At 40.9% G+C, this 21,171-nt stretch overlaps 1 protein-coding gene across 1 annotated transcript in view; it reads left to right on the top strand.

Annotated features, from left to right (window-relative positions):
- Positions 1–21,171, top strand: part of LOC126095776 (nuclear cap-binding protein subunit 1) — a 208,634-nt gene that overhangs the window by 87,636 nt on the left and 99,827 nt on the right. The window lies entirely within an intron of this gene.

The following is a 21,171-nucleotide window of genomic DNA, read 5'->3' as shown; positions in this document are numbered from 1 at the left end:
GTCTGTGTATATGAGGATGGATATGTGTGTGTGTGCGAGTGTATACCTGTCCTTTTTTCCCTCCTTTTTTTCCCCTAAGGTAAGTCTTTCCGCTCCCGGGATTGGAATGACTCCTTACCCTCTCCCTTAAAACCCAAATCCTTTTGTCTTTCCCTCTCCTTCCCTCTTTCCTGACGAGGCAACCATTGGTTGCGAAAGCTAGATTTTGTTTGTATGTTTGTGTTTGTCTGTGTGTCTATCGACCTGCCAGCGCTTTTGTTTGGTAAGTCTCATCATCTTTCTTTTTAAATATATTTTTCCCACGTGGAACGTTTCCCTCTATTATATTCTAATCTCTTATATACAATGACATGAATATTCTGCAAGGTCTGTTTTCAGTGTAGTGTAAATGGAAATGAAAAATTAATAACAAATGTAAGAATTTCTATTCCAGATTGGGATCTTAGATTACTTCCTTGCTTCTTTCTTTTACTCAAATTCTTTCTATTGTCAGACATTTTTGCTGGTATTCATTATGAGTATTTGTGACATAAACTAATATATCCTGTACAACCAATTCCACTTAAAGCAGAATATGACAAATTTGAAACTGGTGTAACATTTTATATGAACAGTGCATGTGCTCTCTCCTGCTAGAATGTTACAACCAGCAGTCTGATACACTCTTGGGATACAAAAGAGCTGCAATTTGTCACATTATGAATTAAGTGTGTCTCTTTTATGTGGTGTATGACTAGAGATAAATGGCACCACATATCCACATAATTTTTGGAGACTGTAAATGATGTTTAGTGAACTGTTTACTGATACTCTGTGGTACTCCACATGCTTTATGTTGGTGGAATCAGTTCATCAAGTAGTGTTTGTCAATACGCCAATATGTAAGGCCATTTTAATTCAGCAGTACACTCAGTTTCTCTGCTGGATGTTTACATGTTTAATGAGGAAGATATTAGGCAGGTAGTCAAAAATAGCATTCAAAGAGATTCTGTATTAATGGGCAGGTTCTCACCTTTGGTCTGTATGTGTCTTGGGAGGACATGTTTTACACAGGCATTCTGCAAGTCTGCTTTCCCTGGCACAATCTGATTTGATGTAATAAGTAGCAAGGTCCTTCTCATCAGTTAGATAGTTCCATTGTTTCCTAGTCCAGTTGCCATATCCCCTGCAGTCTAATGAACACTGTCATTGAATTAATAGCTAGACAAATAGTTGTCACTTGATAGAGAGCTTCATTAGTAGTTACATTGGTTGAATGATGTGCTCTAAAACTTGTATGTCTTCCACAACATTTAATTCACTTTCACTTGTTCTGGAGATCATTGCATAGTCTGCGGTGTATAGTAGACAAGCATCCAACTCATTCATTAATAGGACACGTAAGTTCCTCGGTGCTCAAAACTTACCAGCATACCTTATTGTTGCTCGTCCAAGTATGAAATGCCTTTTTCTAACCATCCACAAGCAACAAGACAATTTGGTATTTGTGTGAAATGTGTGCTTTGGAGTCACTTGGTGTGGAGCTAGTACAACCCCAAATCCAGTCCGAGAGTAATGTTTGGATATAATGTGGTGCAAGAGAGGTTGCACTACTGCATATGTTTTAATACATTATGACATTTTAAGTGAGCACCACAGGCATGTACCTGTATCTACAGATAGGTCTGAACAGGTTGGGGGGGGGGGGGGGGGGAGGACAGCAATTAGTTGCTTTTTTATTTTCCCTGGTCATGTCCTCAAGGTGTGATTGCCTCTAGACTTTTAACGTGTCCGATGTGACATCGTATGCAACCTTGCAGGCACTGGAGCAGGTCAGATATGATAGAAGTGCTAAGTTTTTTGTCTTTTCAGACTGCCTGAGTGCCCCTCACTCTCTACAACACTTGTACCCAGCAGACAAAGTATTCCAGAAAATTCAGGCTACCCTTCTCTTCTCAAAAGGCTCAGGAAGGAGGGGATCTTTCTCCTGGGTGCCAGGGCGCAAGGCTACTATAGTAAATGAAATGGCTGGTATAGCAGCTGAGATGGGATGTCATGATACTAAGACACTTTAGTGTGCCATCCTCCTAGATCCTCCTCCATGTCATTGTTGAGCTACAGAGTCTTGTGTCAATAGGAAGACGAAGTGATAGACAATAATCCACGTTTAGGAAAGTCCACAATGTAGCTATGGCGTGCCTCCTTCCATTCGTGGAGACAGGAAGTGATCCTCCTCACTCATCTTCACATTGGGCCCAACCCTGTGACACATGGCTTGAATGGTGTTTGTGGCATGCAGCTCAGCATGCACTACGTTTTAGTAGATTGTGTTTTGTATTCAGGCAAGAGGACAGCAGCTCATTTGTCAACTGATTTACCATATATTATTTTTAATGAGGACGTGAGGAATGTCGTATTTATCTTTCTAGGTTTTGTGCAATGTCCGACTTGTCTATAATTTAAGGGTAACTTTTTTAATGTGTTACTGAGATGCCTGGCTCATCCATATTGTTTGTGTTCTAGCTCTGAACACGTGAAAAGATACAGTCATAATAAACCAACTATTTATTAAATCACTGCTTGACAGCATAAGCACAATACAGTTTAGCAAACATACATGAGACTGCTGGCCAGAGCCGGTGCATGGCTATAGAAGCAGCATTTGCCCACAAGGGGTTGCTTACTATTGGTGGCAGGTGACAAAGGCACTGGAGCAGTGTCTGTCGCCTCTGATGGGGCCCGGAGCAGCCAAATGGCATGTGTATCGACACGCACCGCGGTAGTGGTGGTGGAGATGCACTAATGTGAGATTTGCTGCAGTTTATAAGTGATCAACCACTTTGGGGGGGAGGGGGGGGGGAGTGACTACAGTTTTATCTCGCATTGCTTTTTCTTTTTTTAATCATGTTTTCTATGTTTTAGCCATATTCATATCTACTAATTTTTGTATGGGCACTGATAACCTCATTGTTGAATGCCCCTAACCCAGATATGGATGCATGCACTTGGACCCCCCCCCTATCCACACACACACACACACACACACACACACACACAGGAATGTTTAAAATATTACTACCTATTAGTGAGTTTGCTTAATGTATGTTGGTCGGTATGGTCTGTATTAGTTTGATACCATACACTATGTGATCAAAAGTATCCGGACACCCCCAAAAACATATGTTTTTCATGTTAGGTGCATTGTTCTGCCACCTACTGCCAGGTACTCCATATCAGCGACCTCAGTAGTCATTAGACATCGTGAGAGAGCAGAATGGGGTGCTCTGCAGAACTCACAGACTTCAAACGTAGTCAGGTGATATGGTGTCACTTGTGTCATTAGTCTGTACGTGAGATTTCCATGCCCTTCAACATCCTTATGTCCACTGTTTCCAATGTGATAGTGAAGTGAAAATGTGAAGGGACATGTACAGCACAAAACCATATGGGCTGACCTCGTCTGTTGACTGACAGAGACAGCTGACAGTTGAAGAGGGTCATAATGCGTAATAGGCAGACATCTATCCAGATCATTGCACAGGAATTCCAAACTGCATCAGGATCCACTGCAAGTACTATGACAGTTTGGTGGGAGGTGAGAAAACTTGGACTTCGGGGTTGAGCGGCTGCTCATAAACCGCACACATGTCCGTAAATGCCAAACAATGCCTCGCTTGGTGTAAGGGGCATAAACATTGTACAATTGAACAGTGGAAAAACATTGTGTGGAGTGACAAATCATGGTACACACTGCAGCGATCTGATGGCAGGATGTGGGTATGGTGAATGCCCAGTGAATGTCATCTGCCATCGTGTACAGTGCAAACAGTAAAATTCGAAGGCGGTGGTGTTATGTTGTTGTCATGTTTTTGATGGAGGGAGCCTGCACCTCATGTTGTTTTGTGTGACAGTGTCACAGCACAGGCCTACATTAATGTTTTAAGCACCTTCTTGCTTCCCACTGTTGAAGAGCAATTCAGGGGTAGCGATTGCAACTTTCAACATGATCGAGCACCTGTTCATAATGCACGGCCTCTGGCGGAGTGGTTACACGCCAGTAACATCCCTGTAATGGACTGACCTGCCCAGAGTCCTGTCCTGAATCCTATAGAACACCTTTTGGAACGCCGATGGCCTCACTGACAGACATTGATACCTTTCCTCAGTGCAGCACTCCATGAAGCTAGAGCTGCCATTCCCCAAGAAACCTTACAGCACCTGATTGAACATATTCCTGCTAGAGTGGAAGCTGTCATCAAGGCTAAGGGTGGGCCAACACCATATTGAATCCCAGCATTACCAATGGAGGGTGCCACTAACTTGTAAGTCATTTTCAGCCCGATATCCAGATATTTTTGATCACATGATGTATCTAACATTGGCACCAAATCATTGAACGCATTGTAACATATTCGTAACTTTAAAAAAAAATGGTCATAATAATTCTACATTCTATTGTGAAATTACACAATGAAAACAATAATAATAATAATAATAATAATAAGAATAAGAATAAGAATATAATAGAGGGAAACATTCCATGTGGGAAAAATATATCTAAAAAGAAAAATGATGAGACTTACCAAACAAAAGCGCTGGCAGGTCGATAGACACACAAACATACACACAAAATTCTAGCATTCGCAACCAACAGTTGCTTCGTCAGGAAAGAGGGAACGAGAGGGAAAGACGAAAGGATGTGGGTTTTAAGGGAGAGGGTAAGGAGTCATTCCAATCCCGGGAGCGGAAAGACTTACCTTAGGGGGAAAAAAGGACAGGTATACACTCGCACACACACACATATCCATCCGCATATACACAGACACAAGCAGACATTTGTAAAGGCAAAGAGTTTGGGCAGAGATGTCAATCGAGGCGCAAGTACAGAGGCAAAGATGTTGTTGAAAGACAGGTGAGGTATGAGCGGCGGCAAATTGAAATTAGAAATTAGCGGAGATTGAGGACAGGCGGATAGCGAGAAGAGAGGATATGCTGAAGGGCAAGTTCCCATCTCCGGAGTTCTGACAGGTTGGTGTTAGTGGGAAGTATCCAGATAACCCGGACGTTGTAACACTGTGCCAAGATGTGCTGGCCATGCACCAGGGCATGTTTAGCCACAGGGTGATCCTCATTACCAACAAACACTGTCTGCCTGTGTCCATTCATGCGAATGGACAGTTTGTTGCTGGTCATTCCCACACAGAAGGCTTCACAGTGTAGGCAGGTCAGTTGGTAAATCACGTGGGTGCTTTCTCACGTGGCTCTGCCTTTGATCGTGTACACCTTCCAGGTTACAGGACTGGAGTAGGTGGTGGTGGGAGGGTGCATGGGACAGGTTTTACACTGGGGGCGGTTACAAGGGTATGAGCCAGAGGGTAGGGAAGATGGTTTGGGGATTTCATAGGGATGAACAAAGAGGTTACAAAGGTTAGGTGGACGGCGGAAAGACACTCTAGGTGGAGTGGGGAGGATTTCATGAAGGATGGATCTCATTTCAGGGCAGGATTTGAGGAAGTTGTATCCCTGCTGGAGAGCCACATTCAGAATCTGATCCAGTCCCGGAAAGTATCCTGTCACAAGTGGGGCACTTTTGGGGTTCTTCTGTGGGAGGTTCCGGGTTTGAGGAGATGAGGAAGTGGCTCTGGTTATTTGCTTCTGTACCAGGTCGGGAGGGTAGTTACGGGATGCGAAAGCTGTTTTCAGGTTGTTGGTGTAATGGTTCAAGGATTCCGGACTGGAGCAGATTCGTTTGCCACGAAGACCTAGGCTGTAGGGAAGGGACCGTTTGATGTGGAATGGGTGGCAGCTGTCGTAATGGAGGTACTGTTGCTTGTTGGTGGGTTTGATGTGGACAGACGTGTGAAGCTGGCCATTGGACAGGTGGAGGTCAACGTCAAGGAAAGTGGCATGGGATTTAGAGTAGGACCAGGTGAATCTGATGGAACCAAAGGAGTTGAGGTTGGAGAGGAAATTCTGGAGTTCTTCTTTACTGAGACTCCAGATCATGAAAATGTCATCAATAAATCTGTACCAAACTTTGGGTTGGCAGGCCTGGGTAACCAAGAAGGCTTCCTCTAAGCGACCCATGAATAGGTTGGCGTACGAGGGGGCCATCCTGGTACCTTTGGCTGTTCCCTTTAATTGTTGGTATGTCTGGCCTTCGAAAGTGAAGAAGTTGTGGGTCAGGTAATGAGGAAAGAGATTTTAGGTAGGGTGCCAGGTGAGCGGCGTGAAAGGAAGTGCTCCATCGCAGCGAGGCCCTGGACATGCGGAATATTTGTGTATAAGGAAGTGGCATCACTTCCTTTCACACCGATCACCTGGCACCCTACCTAAAACCTCTTTCCTCATTACCTTAGCCAGCTTCATCCTGACCCACAACTTCTTCACTTTCGAAGGCCAGACATACCAACAATTAAAGGGAACAGCCATGGGTACCAGGATGGCCCCCTCGTACGCCATCCTATTCATGGGTCGCTTAGAGGAAGCCTTCTTGGTTACCCAGGCCTGCCAACCCAAAGTTTGGTACAGATTTATTGATGACATTTTCATGATCTGGACTCACAGTGAAGAAGAACTCCAGAATTTCCTATCCAACCCCAATTCCTTTGGTTCCATCAGATTCACCTGGTCCTACTCTAAATCCCATGCCACTTTCCTTGACGTTGACATCCAGCTGTCCAATGGCCAGCCTCACACGTCCGTCCACATCAAACCCACCAACAAGCAACAGTACCTCCATTATGACAGCTGCCACCCATTCCACATCAAACGGTCCCTTCCCTACAGCCTAGGTCTTCTTGGCTAACGAATCTGCTCCAGTCCGGAATCCTTGAACCATTACACCAACAACCTCAAAACAGCTTTCACATCTCGTAACTACCCTCCCGACCTGGTACAGAAGCAAATAACCAGAGCCACTTCCTCATCTCCTCAAACCCGGAACCTCCCACAGAAGAACCCCAAAAGTGCCCCACTTGTGACAGGATACTTTCCGGGACTGGATCAGATTCTGAATGTGGCTCTCCAGCAGGGATACGACTTCCTCAAATTCTGCCCTGAAATGAGATCCATCCTTCATGAAATCCTCCCCACTCCACCTAGAGCGTCTTTCCGCCGTCCACCTAACCTTTGTAACCTCTTTGTTCATCCCTATGAAATCCCCAAACCACCTTCCCTATCCTCTGGCTCATACTCTTGTAACCTCCCCCAGTGTAAAACCTGTCCCATGCACCCTCCCACCACCACCTACTCCAGTCCTGTAACCCGGAATGTGTACACGATCAAAGGCAGAGCCACGTGTGAAAGCACCCACGTGATTTACCAACTGACCTGCCTACACTGTGAAGCCTTCTATGTGGGAATGACCAGCAACAAACTGTCCATTCGCATGAATGGACACAGGCAGACAGTGTTTGTTGGTAATGAGGATCACCCTGTGGCTAAACATGCCCTGGTGCACGGCCAGCACATCTTGGCACAGTGTTACACCGTCCGGGTTATCTGGATACTTCCCACTAACACCAACCTGTCAGAACTCCGGTGATGGGAACTTGCCCTTCAGCATATCCTCTCTTCTCGCTATCCGCCAGGCCTCAATCTCTGCTAATTTCTAATTTCAATTTGCTGCCGCTCATACCTCACCTGTCTTTAAACAACATCTTTGCCTCTGTACTTCCGCCTCGACTGACATCTCTGCCCAAACTCTTTGCCTTTACAAATGTCTGCTTGTGTCTGTGTATATGCGGATGGATATGTGTGTGTGTGCGAGTGTATACCTGTCCTTTTTTCCCCCTAAGGTAAGTCTTTCCGCTCCCGGGATTGGAATGACTCCTTACCCTCTCCCTTAAATCCCACATCCTTTCGTCTTTCCCTCTCCTTCCCTCTTTCCTGACGATGCAACCGTTGGTTGCGAAAGCTAGAATTTTGTGTGTTTGTTTGTGTGTCTATCGACCTGCCAGCGCTTTTGTTTGGTAAGTCTCATCATCTTTCTTTTTAAATAATAATAATAAATAATAATAACAATGCCATATTTGTAGATCCTTCATTCCTGAATGAAGCAACCCAAAATACTTGTTGACAAAGAATATTGTCTGCTATATAATAATAATAATAATAATAATAATAATAATAATAATAATAACAATTGATTCACCCACTTCATAAGAAGGGAGACAAAACTGATGTTAATAATTACAGAGGAATTTCTCTTCTTCCAGTCACATACAAAATCCTCTCTCAATGTCTTCTGAACCGAGCACAACAACAAATTGAATGGAAAATTGGCGAATATCAAGCAGGTTTCAGGCCAAATAGATCTTGCCCAGAACAGATTTTAGTCCTCAAACTAATTCTCAGACATCAAAAAATTTACAATAAAAAACTAGTTTGTACCTTTGTAGATTTTAGAAAGGCTTATGACTCAGTGGATCGTGAATCTCTTTTCCAAATTGTGAAAGAACAAGGCCTAGATCCTAAAACCACGGCAATTATCAGAGACACGCTAACTGGTACAAAATCAAAAGTAAAGTTCAGAGGAGAAATTTCAGAACCCTTTGAAATAAAAACAGGCGTGAGGCAAGGTGATGGACTCTCTCCGTTGCTATTTAACTGCGTTCTAGAAAAAGTAATACAAGAGTGGCGCGAACGAAAATTGGAGTTCAAAATTGACCAACCAGTGAAATTAGGACGAACAAATATTCGAATAGACTGTTTGGCCTTTGCAGACGACTTGGTTATTCTAACACAGGACATCCAAATTGCTCAGAAACAAATAGAAATTCTTAAAGAAACAGCAGAAAGAGTAGGTCTCCAAATCTCATTTGAAAAAACACAGTATATGACTAGCAACAAACTGGCACCCAAACTTTTGGAAACTAAGTATGGAAAAATCAAAAGAGTTTCGCAATTCAAATATTTAGGTGAAACAATCTCAGAGACTGGTCTAGAAAAAATTGGAAATGAAATTCGTTGTCAAAAGATGGAGACAGCTTTTAGACTTACAAAAGACATCTACAACAAAAAATGTCTCTCGAGGTACTCTAAATTGAGACATTACAACACAGTTATAAAACCAGAGTGCCTTTATGGGGCTGAAACGCTAATTTTAAACAGAAAAAAGGAAATTCAAGAAATCCAAAAAAGAGAAAGAAAAGTAATCAGAAAAATTCTAGGTCCAAAATATACTGAAGAAGGAACATACAGGCTAAGAGCAAATAGTGAAATTCAACAATACACCAGCATATATTCGGATATGAAAAAACGCAGATTAAAATTTTATGGGCATATTAAAAGAATGGATGCTACCAGACTAACTAAACAAGTAGTGGAATTCTACGAAAATCGAAGTAAAGCTAAATCTGAGACAATAAAATGGATTGCTGCTATAAAAGAGGACATGAAAGAGGCAGATATAAAACAAGATGAAATTCAAGACAGAAAATTATTTAGGCAAAAAATTCATGACTGGGTAGTTGGTCAAGCTGAAAACCCAAAGAAAACTGGAACCACATGGTCTGATGAAAGGAAAAGAGCTCATTCCGAGAGAATGAAAACAATTTGGGCAGAGAGAAAGTCTAAAAGAAAATAACTGAATGCCCCGTGATTGTACTTCGCGTGGTCCAGTAGGGCCCAAACGTGAATAATAATAATAATAACAATTCTGTATCTCTAAATCCTTCATTCCACAATGAAGCAACCCAAAATACTTGTTGGCAAAGAATATTATCTGCTATTTAAATTATTTATTTGAATTTCATGCCCATAAACAAATTAAAGTTGTTGGGCAGCAGGCAGGCATAGTGCCTGTTCGCTATTCAGTGCTTTCCTGTTTGCGATTACTGATCTGGCCTCGCATAAAGTTGATATCCTGTCAGGGATTTCCTGTCAGTATATGTGGAGAGTTAATGTATTCCTTCTTAAGTATAAGGTTTTTTCAGGGAACAAAATTGTCAACTTGGACTTGAAAGCTCTGGATTTATAATTAATATTCTTGAACTTCGATATCGCAAAATATATTGCAGTGTGGTGCACAGTACTTGAATAGCAGTTAAAGGTGTGCTCACAACATTACTATTGTTCCACTGTCCTGTGTTCTCTTTTCTTTTGTTTCTTTCTTCTCCTATGATTCTTTTAAATAAAATTTTCCATATGGTTAAAGTTATTTTTACCATATTAGTTTTTCACATATACGGGGAATGTTTACAAAATCCTAACAAATACACCTGTTTTAAGTGCTTACAGTATCACAAATTTTCACTCATTTCAGTAAGCTACACCACAAAGCGTTTTTCCATGTGCAGGACAACCTTACGTTCACTATGTTCAAAACATGATCAGATTCTCTACATTGTCCAAAATTATAAGAAACCTTAAATGTTCTAGAGGGTACAGTTTTCGTATCTGTCAGTGTTATTTTCACTGGAAAACATCCCCAAATCCTGCATTGCAGCTTTAGAGAATTTTCTACTTTGCTTAGTCAGCCCTGAAGCTGTCCTCACACTGGATGTGTTTCTCATTGCGAAGCATGCCAGACGTGGTGTCTGTCATAGTTGCTGCACACTCTGAAATGACCTTTTATATCTCATGGAACGCACTCCTCATCACGATTTGCAATTGCAGCAATCTTCAGCAGCAGTTCTCAGCAGCATCTGGCAGATAAATTACGCAGTTTATTTACAAAAATGAACACACACAAAATAGCTGTGTTAACTCTGTTAACAATTGCCAAAGAAGGCAAATTTCAAAGAAGATTCTACACTCATTGATGGCTTGATCAGCAAATTGCTGGTAGAGGAACACTATGTAATCCTATAAAACGATCTGAGATACATGCTAGTAGAAGTTATTCATTAATTCAGTTGGATCTTCATCTCATTTTCGGTTTCAAATTGAGTATAGTTAAAGTATAGTGTCTTAACATCAGTTTGTGTGTGAATACATCCATATTCTCAACATCGCATTTTATACCATCAGTCTGAAGTAATGTGCTTAACCATGACTGAAAAAGATAATTACCAAAAAGATACAAATGTGAGGCATCCCATAAAACCAAGAGAGGTATATAGATTTTTCATAAAATTTCACAATAGCAAAAACTTCCATTTTGTAACTTCGGTTTACTTTTTGATGATCAGTAACCTTAAGATTATTCGCCACTGGGGAAACATTACAGTCATTGCTGTCTGCACCAAGAACTGCAGCAAATACATTATATATAATAAATAACATAGACTGAATATAATAGAAAGAAACATTCCACGTGGGAAAAATATATTAAAAAAAAGATGCTGTGACTTACTAAACGGGAAAGCGCTGGTAGATAGACACAATAAAAAACACACAAACACACACACACACAAATATCAAGTTTTCGCAACCCACGGTTGCTTCATCAGGAAAGAGGGAAGGAGAGGGAAAGATGAAAGGGTGTGGGTTTTAAGGGAGAGGGTAAGGAGTCATTCCAATCCTGGGAGCAGAAAGACTTACCTTAGGGGGAAAAAGGGACAGGTATACTCTCTCTCTCTCTCTCTCTCTCTCTCTCTCTCTCTCTCTCGCACACGCGTGCGCGCACACACACACACACACACAAGCAGACATATGTAAAGGCAAAGAGTTTGGGCAGAGGTGTCAGTCAAGGCGGAAGTACAGAGGCAAAGATGTTGTTGAGTGACAAATGATGTACGAGTGGCGGCAACTTGAAATTAGCGTACGTTGAGGTCCGGAAATAACATAGACTGTTGCACATAGTACTTCTCTATGAATCTTCCCAGAATCTATTAGAAAACATAAAGTAAAAAAAGTAACTCTAAAAGCATCAAATACCTGCAGCATTTAACTACAGATATGTAATTACTGGTCATTTTATTACAACAAATTTTACCAAATACAATACGTTTTGAGAGATTCTCAATATGCTGATGGTTTGAAACAGATTATCTCTTTACACATGTATGCTATTATTAAAAGAAAGAACACCTACCAAATATGGAGTGTAACTCCATAGATTATGGCATCACGAAAGTTCAGCATGTAAACCTATGCTAGATTCTTCATTTCATGCTTTGTGATGTAATGGAATGTGGAATTTCATGTTGTGATGTCACCAGCTCCTCGTCCATGTACATTCTAACATCCCATGAGAGGACAGCTTTCCAAATTTAATCAGGGAAGATCACATTTTTCAAGAGCAGGTCTGCCATGTTGAGCAAGCACCTAGTGGACTTCTTCCTGTGTGGTAGGCAATGATGGCACTGATGTTGGTACGTTCAGAAGATATATTTCTATCGTTTTATATCCTTTGACATGTTGTTGTTGTTGTGGTCTTCAGTCCTGCCGGCCGCGGTGGTCTAGTGGTTCTAGGCGCGCAGTCCGGAACCGCGGGACTGCTACGGTCGCAGGTTCGAATCCTGCCTCGGGCATGGATGTGTGTGATGTCCTTAGGTTAGTTCAGTTTAATTAGTTCTGTTCTAGGCGACTGATGACCTCAGAAGTTAAGTCGCATAGTGCTCAGAGCCTTTTTCTTCAGTCCTGAGACTGGTTTGATGCAGCTCTCCATGCTACTCTATCCTGTGCAAGCTTCTTCATCTCCTAGTACATACTGCAGCCTACATCCTTCTGAATCTGCTTAGTGTATTCATCTCCTGGTCTCCCTCTATGATTTTTACCCTCCACGCTGCCCTCCAATACTAAATTGGTGATCCCTTGATACCTCAGAGGAAGTAGGTTACAGTACGCTTGTTCACCCACTGCTTGAATACTGCTCAGCAGTGTGGGATCCGTACCAGATAGGGTTTATAGAAGAGATAGAGAAGATCCAACGGAGAGCAGCACACTTCATTACAGGATCATTTAGTAATCGCGAAAGCGTTACGGAGGTGATAGATTAACTCCAGTGGAAGACTCTGCAGGAGAGACGCTCAGTAGCCCGGTACAGGCTTTTGTTAAAGTTTCAAGAACATACCTATACCGAGGAGTCAAGCAGTATATTGCTCCCTCTTACGTATATCTCGCGAAGAGACCATGAGGGTAAAATCAGAGAGATTAGAGCCCACACAGAAGCATACCGCCAATCCTTCTTTCCACGAATAATACGAGACTGAAATAGAAGGGAGAACCGATAGAGGTACTCAGAATATCCTCAGCCACACATCGTCAGGTGGCTTGCGGAGTATGGATGTAGATGTCCTACCAACCGATCCCTACTTCTAGTCAAGTTGTGCCACAAACTCCTCTTCTCCCCAATCCTATTTAATACCTCTTCATTAGTTGTGTGATCTATCCATCTGATCTTCAGCATTCATCTGTAGCACCACATTTCGAAAGCTTCTGTTCTCTTCTTGTCCAAACTATTTATTGTCCATGTTTCACTTCCATACATGGCTACACTCCATACGAATACTTTCAGAAACGACTTCCTGACACTTAAATCTATACTCGATGTTAACAAATTTCTCTTCTTTAGAAACGCTTTCCTTGCAATTGCCAGTCTACATTTTATATCCTCTCTACTTCGATCATCATCAGTTATTTTGCTCCCCAAATAGCAAAACTCCTTTACTACTTTAAGTGTCTCATTTTGTAATCTAATTCCCTCAGCATCACCCGATTTAGTTCAACTACATTCCATTATCCTCGATTTGCTTTTGTTGATGTTCATCTTATATCCTCCCTCAAGACACTGTCCATTCCGTTCAACTGCTCTTCCAAGTCCTTTGCTGTCTCTGACAGAATTACAATGTCATCGGCGAACCTTAAAGTTTTTATTTCTTCTCCATGGATTTTAATGCCTACACCGAATTTTTCTTTTGTATCCTTTACTGCTTGCTCAACATGAGATTGAATAACATCGGGGAGAGGCTACAACCCTGTCTCACTCCCTTCCCAACCACTGCTTCCCTTTCATGTCCCTCGACTCTTATAACTGCCATATGGTTTCTGTACAAATTGTAAATAGTCTTTCACTCCCTGTATTTTACCCCTGCCACCTTCAGAATTTGAGAGAGAGTATTCCAGTCAACATTGTCAAAAGCTTTCTCCAAGTCTACAAATGCTAGAAACATAGGTTTGCCTTTTCTTCATCTAGCTTTTAAGATAAGTCGTAGGGTCAGTATTGCCTCACGTATTTCCATATTTCTACAGAATCCAAACTGATCTTCCCCGAGCTTGGCTTCTTCTAGTTTTTCCATTCATCTGTAAAGAATTCTCATTAGTATCTTGCAGCCGTGACTTATTAAACTGATAGCTCGGTAATTTTCACATCTGCCAATGCCTGTTTTTTTTGGGGATTGGAATTATTATATTCTTCTTGAAGTCTGAGGGTATTTCGCCTGTCTCATACATTTTGCTCACCAGATAGTAGAGTTTTGTCAGGACTGGCTCTCCCAAGGCTGTCAGTAGTTCTAATGGAATGTTGTCTACTCCCAGGGCCTTGTTTCGACTTAGGTCTCTCAGTGCTCTATCAAACTCTTCACTCAGTATCATATCTCCCATTTCATCTTCATCTACATCCTCTTCCCTTTCTATAACATTGCCCTCAAGTACATCGCCCTTGTATAGTCCCTCTATATACTCCTTCCACCTTTCTGCTTTCCCTTCTTTGCTTGGAACTGGGTTTCCATCTGAGCTCTTGATATTCACACAAGTGGTTCTCTTTTCTCCAAAAGTCTCTTTAATTTTCCTGTAGGCAGTATCTATCTTACCCCTAGTGAGATAAGCCTCTACATCCGTACATTTGTCCTCTAGCCATCCCTTCTTAGCCATTTTGCACTTCCTGTCGATCTCATTTTTGAGACGTTTGTATTCCTTTTTGCCTGCTTCATTTACTGCATTTTTATATTTTCTCCTTTCATCAATTAAATTCATTATTTCTTCTGTTACCCACGGATTTCTACCAGCCCTTGTCTTTTTACCTACTTGATCCTCTGCTGTTTTCACTACTTCATCCCTCAAAGCTACCCATTCTTCTTCTACTGTATTTCTTTCCCCCATTCTTGTCACTTGTTTCCTTATGCTCTCCCTGAAACTCTGTACAACCTCTGGCTTAGCCATTTTATCCAGGTCCAATCTCCTTAAATTCCCACCTTTTTGTAGTTTCTTCAATTTTAATCTACATTTCGTAACTAATAGATTGTGGTCAGAGTCCACATCTGCCCCTGGAAATGTCTTACAATTTAAAACCTGGTTCCTAAGTCTCTATCTTACCATTATATAATCTATCTGAAACCTCTCAGTATCTCCGGGCTTATTCCACGTATACAACCTTTGACATATTTTCCATAATAGGATTAGAGGATGGGGATACTGATTATGTGTGTCAACTCTACCCATTTGTTGATTGTAATCAATGAACCAACCACACTACCAGATGAATGGCATTCAGGCATCTATTAGTGGACATTTATTTGGAATGTGCCCACCCTTTGCCTTTATGATGAGTTGAACTCTGCTGGGGACAAATTCAGGAGGTATCTGAATGTTTGTGGAGAAATGGCAGTCCACTCATCCTCAGGGGCCAAAATTGGAGAAGGTAGTGATGGTATATGTGGGAGTCATGAGCGAAGTCGACATTCTAAATCATCCCAGAGATGTTTCATTGGGTTCAGCGTAAAACTCTGGACAGGCCATTTCATTTACATTATTGTCCACAAACCACTGCGTCACAGATGCCTCAAGAGAGATACCTTTCTCTGATTTAATGCCTTTTTTACAACCACTTTGTTCATTGCTTGACTGTTCTGTCTGTCAGTAATGACATCTGCCTGGTCTTGGTTTAGATGTGGTTGTTCCACCATGTTTCCACTTCACAATCACATCACCAACAGTCATCTTGCCGTGCCTGCCCCATATTAAGAAGCAGCCATAATAATTGAGTTCTTTTATTTTTTTAATGAGAAAGCCATGATGAAAACTAAGTCAGTGCAAATGGTACATCAGAAAGGGATGATAACAGTAGCGTTTTCAGCACTGGGAAACTGAATGTACACAACACAAAGTGCTGTTTTTGCAGACTGTCCAAAAACAGCTGATTTGAATGGGACAATGTAGCAAATGATTCAAAAAATTTAATTTTTTCTGTGATATCTGAAATAGAAACTACGTTTTCACAAAGTCTGGGACAAAATCTTACAGAACTTCAAGTCATAAAAGAGTTTTTGACACCAGTTATTGTGTCAGTTTCAAAAGAAACAATCCCTTATGCAGCTAAAACATTCGTTCCTGATTTCCTGTAGCAGTAGAGAAATTGAAGACAATCTCTTCTCTCTGCATCCTTATGTAACAGACAAAGAAACCTTACTTCAAGCTAACTGGTTAGGGGAAAAAAAATTGAGACCTGTTCTCACTCAACAAGTCACTTATGCAATTCACATCTATCTCCAGGTACCCCTTTGCATTCTGCTACAGATTCACCAGAAACAGTAAATGATGAAATGTTAAAGATAAGGCCAGTTATTTCATAATTGCTCAAAGATTTCAAAGAGTATGTGTTCCCGGCAAAAAAAAAAAAAAAAAAAAAAAAGTCTGCTTGAATGAGTGTCTGAAGAAACTGAGGGGCAAGCTTCCATATGTTCAGTACAGTCCATCAGGGAGAGTTACATTTGGCATAAAGACATATCAAGTGTGTTTTGCTGAAAATAAATATTGTCACAATTTGAAGATATAGACTGGGAAGGAAAGAAGAAAGTGGTAATGTGGTTGCTAAATTTCTAGTCAGGGTAAAGGTTGTGCTCAAAATGTGTGAGACTCTTTTAGTGGTGTGAAGACTATTTACATGGATAATTGGTACAGTCTGCTGTTGGGGCTATAATATCAACAAGGAAAAAAATGCCTTTTTAGTTATGTGGAACAAACCTGGAAAAAGTAACATTTGCATCAACCAATGATAATCTCACAACAAATGCACTGATTAAGAAACCATACACTTCGTATTAACACTTTATAATAGAACAGAGTGTATGGAAATACATGAAAGTATCCAAACAAGTTGAATACCGTTCCTGTTATTTCAATCACAATAGGTAGCCTGTGATGATATATTCTTCGTACAAGATATTTAAATAAGTAGATTTTCCATACACACTTTTAACGCATTCAGCAAAACGATTTCCTTCTAATCCCATCATTTTTTTTTTTATATTTCTTTCGTATTGAGTTGTAAGCTCATTGTCACTGCAGAGGAGTGTTCATAATGTTGTAGTTGATGAATTTGTTTTATCAGACATTCACTCCTAGATCAGATACTTCTGTCTCCAATGGTACAAGATATTTATAAATAATTCTCATAAACTCATAGTAAACATTTAAAAAAAATTACTTAATGAAATTAATGATTTCTGTGGTTGAGACTTGTTTTTATTTCGCACTAGTGTGCTGTTTTGCATTCTGCTTCTTGCTCCAGTTAAATTTTTAACTACTGGCTTAGTCTTGAACTTGGAGTTTCATAGGTAGTTAATATAAAATATTTCATGAGGGTATATCCTTTCATATTAAATTTAATAATTGTGTGTACTACACACAGAATGTTCATGTATAAGTACAGTTTTTTTGGGAGTGTTTTACTATGTGTAGTGTTTTTCAGTATATTTTCAAAAGCATCTCATAACCCTCTTCATCTGATGCTGTGATGGACTGAGACAATCATACGTGTTGATACATGATTCTTTATAAATGTTTACATGTTAAAATTACTTTACAAGGGCCTAATGTCACAGCAACTCTGACCAAAATATTGTTGCAGTCAGTAATACTGCAATGTGACTACAGTACATCGTAGTATTGTGGTGTAGCATAGCAAGACTGCTAGTGGACCAAACTGTTGCAGAGAGTTGCTGAGATGTGGCCAATGTGATGTTGGTGTTGTCCACCAACATTCTGTGTGGCTGGGCCATAGTCGTCTCTATTCTTGATTGTAAGTGCTTCCCTCCCACTCTGAGCCATGCTTCCTCTTTGTCATGTAGACAGCGCTGCATGCCGAGTTTATAAGTCGTGTGTGTGTAGAGGCACTTGATTTGTTTGTTGCCTGCAAGAATATAGACATGGGCAAATGAGGGATATGTTAAGTTCGTAAATGTGATTGTACATCTATTGCCAGGGCTGTGGAATATAGGAAGTAATAATACAAAGACTGCAGTCTGAAATAGGGAGTTCTTACTGCTGATGTCATAGTAGAAGATTACAACATAAATTATAATTATATTCTTAATAGATTCTTAAAGTTTCTAAACTTTTTCAGGTTTCATCATGTATGCTTCTTGATTCCACTTTTCAATTACCATCTTTGTATACATAACTTTTCACCTCTCATAACTCTGGTTGTACATGCATCTCATTTATGAAAAGTATAGTTTTCTCACCTTAGTGGTGAACCACAATAATATTTTTACATAAGTATTTGATTAGTATTTCAAACTGCCTTAACGAATTCCTTAAGTCTTTCACAAAAGTGTTGTGAATGTCTGGCACAAAGAGGCATATTGATGAAAGTTCACTTTTTTAAAGGTACATTAAACTTCTGTATGAATTTTTGTATTATAACTTATTTCAATACACACAGTCATGATCACATTTAAGTTGTTTGTTTTTATTTTCAGATGACCGGATTCAATCTTTTAAGGGATCATCTTCAGATCTTACATTCTGTGAAGAGGAATAAAACATAATGCTACAGTTACAGTCGAATAGCACACTAAATTAAAATAATGTAGCATAGAATGCAACTGGTATGCATTTGATGACTCTAGGAGCCATTGGCATGGAGCAGGTCCATCTGTGCTGGTGTGGAGAACACTGGCTTGTGGTGAACATATGGCTTGGCTGCCAGTAGTTAGATAGCAGAAACCATGCCCATTGCCTAGCACAATGTCGTTGGTAGCTGAGACTTGATTACATTGTGCAAAAACATGTATTAGACGTATAATTGTGAGGAGCTTGGGTCTTGAGAAAACAACAAAGGATATTTTGATGTTGTAAAGAAGAAGTTAAATTATAAAAAGTGACAAAATAGAGAAATACTGACTATCCAGTGACGGTTCTCATTTACATGTGGACTGCCCTTTGCAGAGCCTTCTGGTAAACGTAAAAGTAAATGAGGCAGAGATTAACAGTTTGTATGTTTATGTTTACCAGAAGGCCCTCTGGAGGGCAGCCGACATTTAAAGGAGCACTGCCATTGAGTAATGACTGTTTCTTTATTACGCTGCTTTTTATAACATACGTTCTTCTTTATAACGTCAAAATATCCTTTGTTGTTTTCTTAAGTGTCAAACTCCTAATAATTATACTTTTAGTACACGTTCTTCACACGATGTAATAAAGTCTCACAGCCATTGGCTACCAATGACTTCATGCTAAAAACAATGGGCATGGCTGTTTAACTGCCCGCAGCTGAGTCATATTTAGCAGTGTTCTCCACACCTGCACAAATGCACCTGCTCCACGCCAATGGTTCATCAACATCTACATTTATACTCCGCAAGCCACCCAACGGTGTGTGGCGGAGGGCACTTTACGTGCCACTGTCATTACCTCCCTTTCCTGTTCCAGTCGCGTATGGTTCGCGGGAAGAACGACTGTCTGAAAGCCTCCGTGCGCGCTCTAATCTCTCTAATTTTACATTCTTTGATCTGCTCGGGAGGTATAAGTAGGGGGAAGCAATATATTCGATACCTCATCCAGAAACGCACCCTCTCGAAACCTGGCGAGCAAGCTACATCGCGATGCAGAGCGCCACTCTTGCAGAATCTGCCACTTGAGTTTGTTAAATATCTCCGTAACACTATCACGGTTACCAAATAACCCTGTGACGAAACGCGCCGCTCTTCTTGGGATCTTCTCTATCTCCTCCGTCAACCCGATCTGGTACGGATCCCACACTGATGAGCAATACTCAAGTATAGGTCGAACGAGTGTTTTGTAAGCCACCTCCTTTGTTGATGGACTACATTTTCTAAGGACTCTCCCAATGAATCTCAACCTGGTATCCGCCTTACCAACAATTAATTTTATATGATAATTCCACTTCAAATTGTTCCGCAAGCATACTCCCAGATATTTTACAGAAGTAACTGCTACCAGTGTTTGTTCCACTATCATATAATCATACAATAAAGGATCCTTCTTTCTATGTATTCGCAATACATTACATTTGTCTATGTTAAGGGTCAGTTGCCACTCCCTGCACCAAGTGCCTATCCGCTGCAGATCTTTCTGCATTTCGCTACAATTTTCTAATGCTGCAACTTCTCTGTATACTACAGCATCATCTGCGGAAAGCCGCATGGAACTTCCGACACCATCGACTAGGTCATTTATATATATTGTGAAAAGCAATGGTCCCATAACACTCCCCTGTGGCACGCCAGAGGTTACTTTAACGTCTGTAGACGTCTCTCCATTGATAACAACATGCTGTGTTCTGTTTGCTAAAAACTCTTCAATCCAGTCACACAGCTGGTCTGATATTCCGTAGGCTCTTACTTTGTTTATCAGGCGACAGTGCGGAACTGTATCGAACGCCTTCCGGAAGTCAAGAAAAATAGCATCTACCTGGGAGCCTGTATCTAATATTTTCTGGGTCTCATGAACAAATAAAGCGAGTTGGGTCTCACAGGATCGCTGTTTCCGGAATCCATGTTGATTCCTACATAGTAGATTCTGGGTTTCAAAAAACGACATGATACTCGAGCAAAAAACATGTTCTAAAATCCTACAACAGATCGACGTCAGAGATATAGGTCTATAGTTTTGCGCATCTGCTCGACGACCCTTCTTGAAGACTGGGACTACCTGTGCTCTTTTCCAATCATTTGGAACCTTCCGTTCCTCTAGAGACTTGCGGTACATGGCTGTTAGAAGGGGGGCAAGTTCTTTCGTGTACTCTGTGTAGATTCGAATTGGTATCCCGTCAGGTCCAGTGGACTTTCCTCTGTTGAGTGATTCCAGTTGCTTTTCTATTCCTTGGACACTTTTTTCGATGTCAGCCATTTTTTCGTTTGTGCGAGGATCTAGAGAAGGAACTGCAGTGCGGTCTTCCTCTGTGAAACGGCTTTGGAAAAAGGTGTTTAGTATTTCAGCTTTACGCGTGTCATCCTCTGTTTCAATGCCTTCATCATCCCGGAGTGTCTGGATATGCTGTTTTGAGCCACTTACTGATTTAGCGTAAGACCAGAACTTCCTAGGATCTTCTGTCAAGTCGGT

Source organism: Schistocerca cancellata, chromosome 8 (genome assembly GCF_023864275.1).
Source record: "Schistocerca cancellata isolate TAMUIC-IGC-003103 chromosome 8, iqSchCanc2.1, whole genome shotgun sequence".
Classification (NCBI taxonomy): Eukaryota; Metazoa; Arthropoda; class Insecta; order Orthoptera; family Acrididae; genus Schistocerca; species Schistocerca cancellata.
The sequence above is the reverse complement of the archived record's forward strand: the minus strand, read 5'-3'. Positions and strand labels throughout refer to the sequence as shown.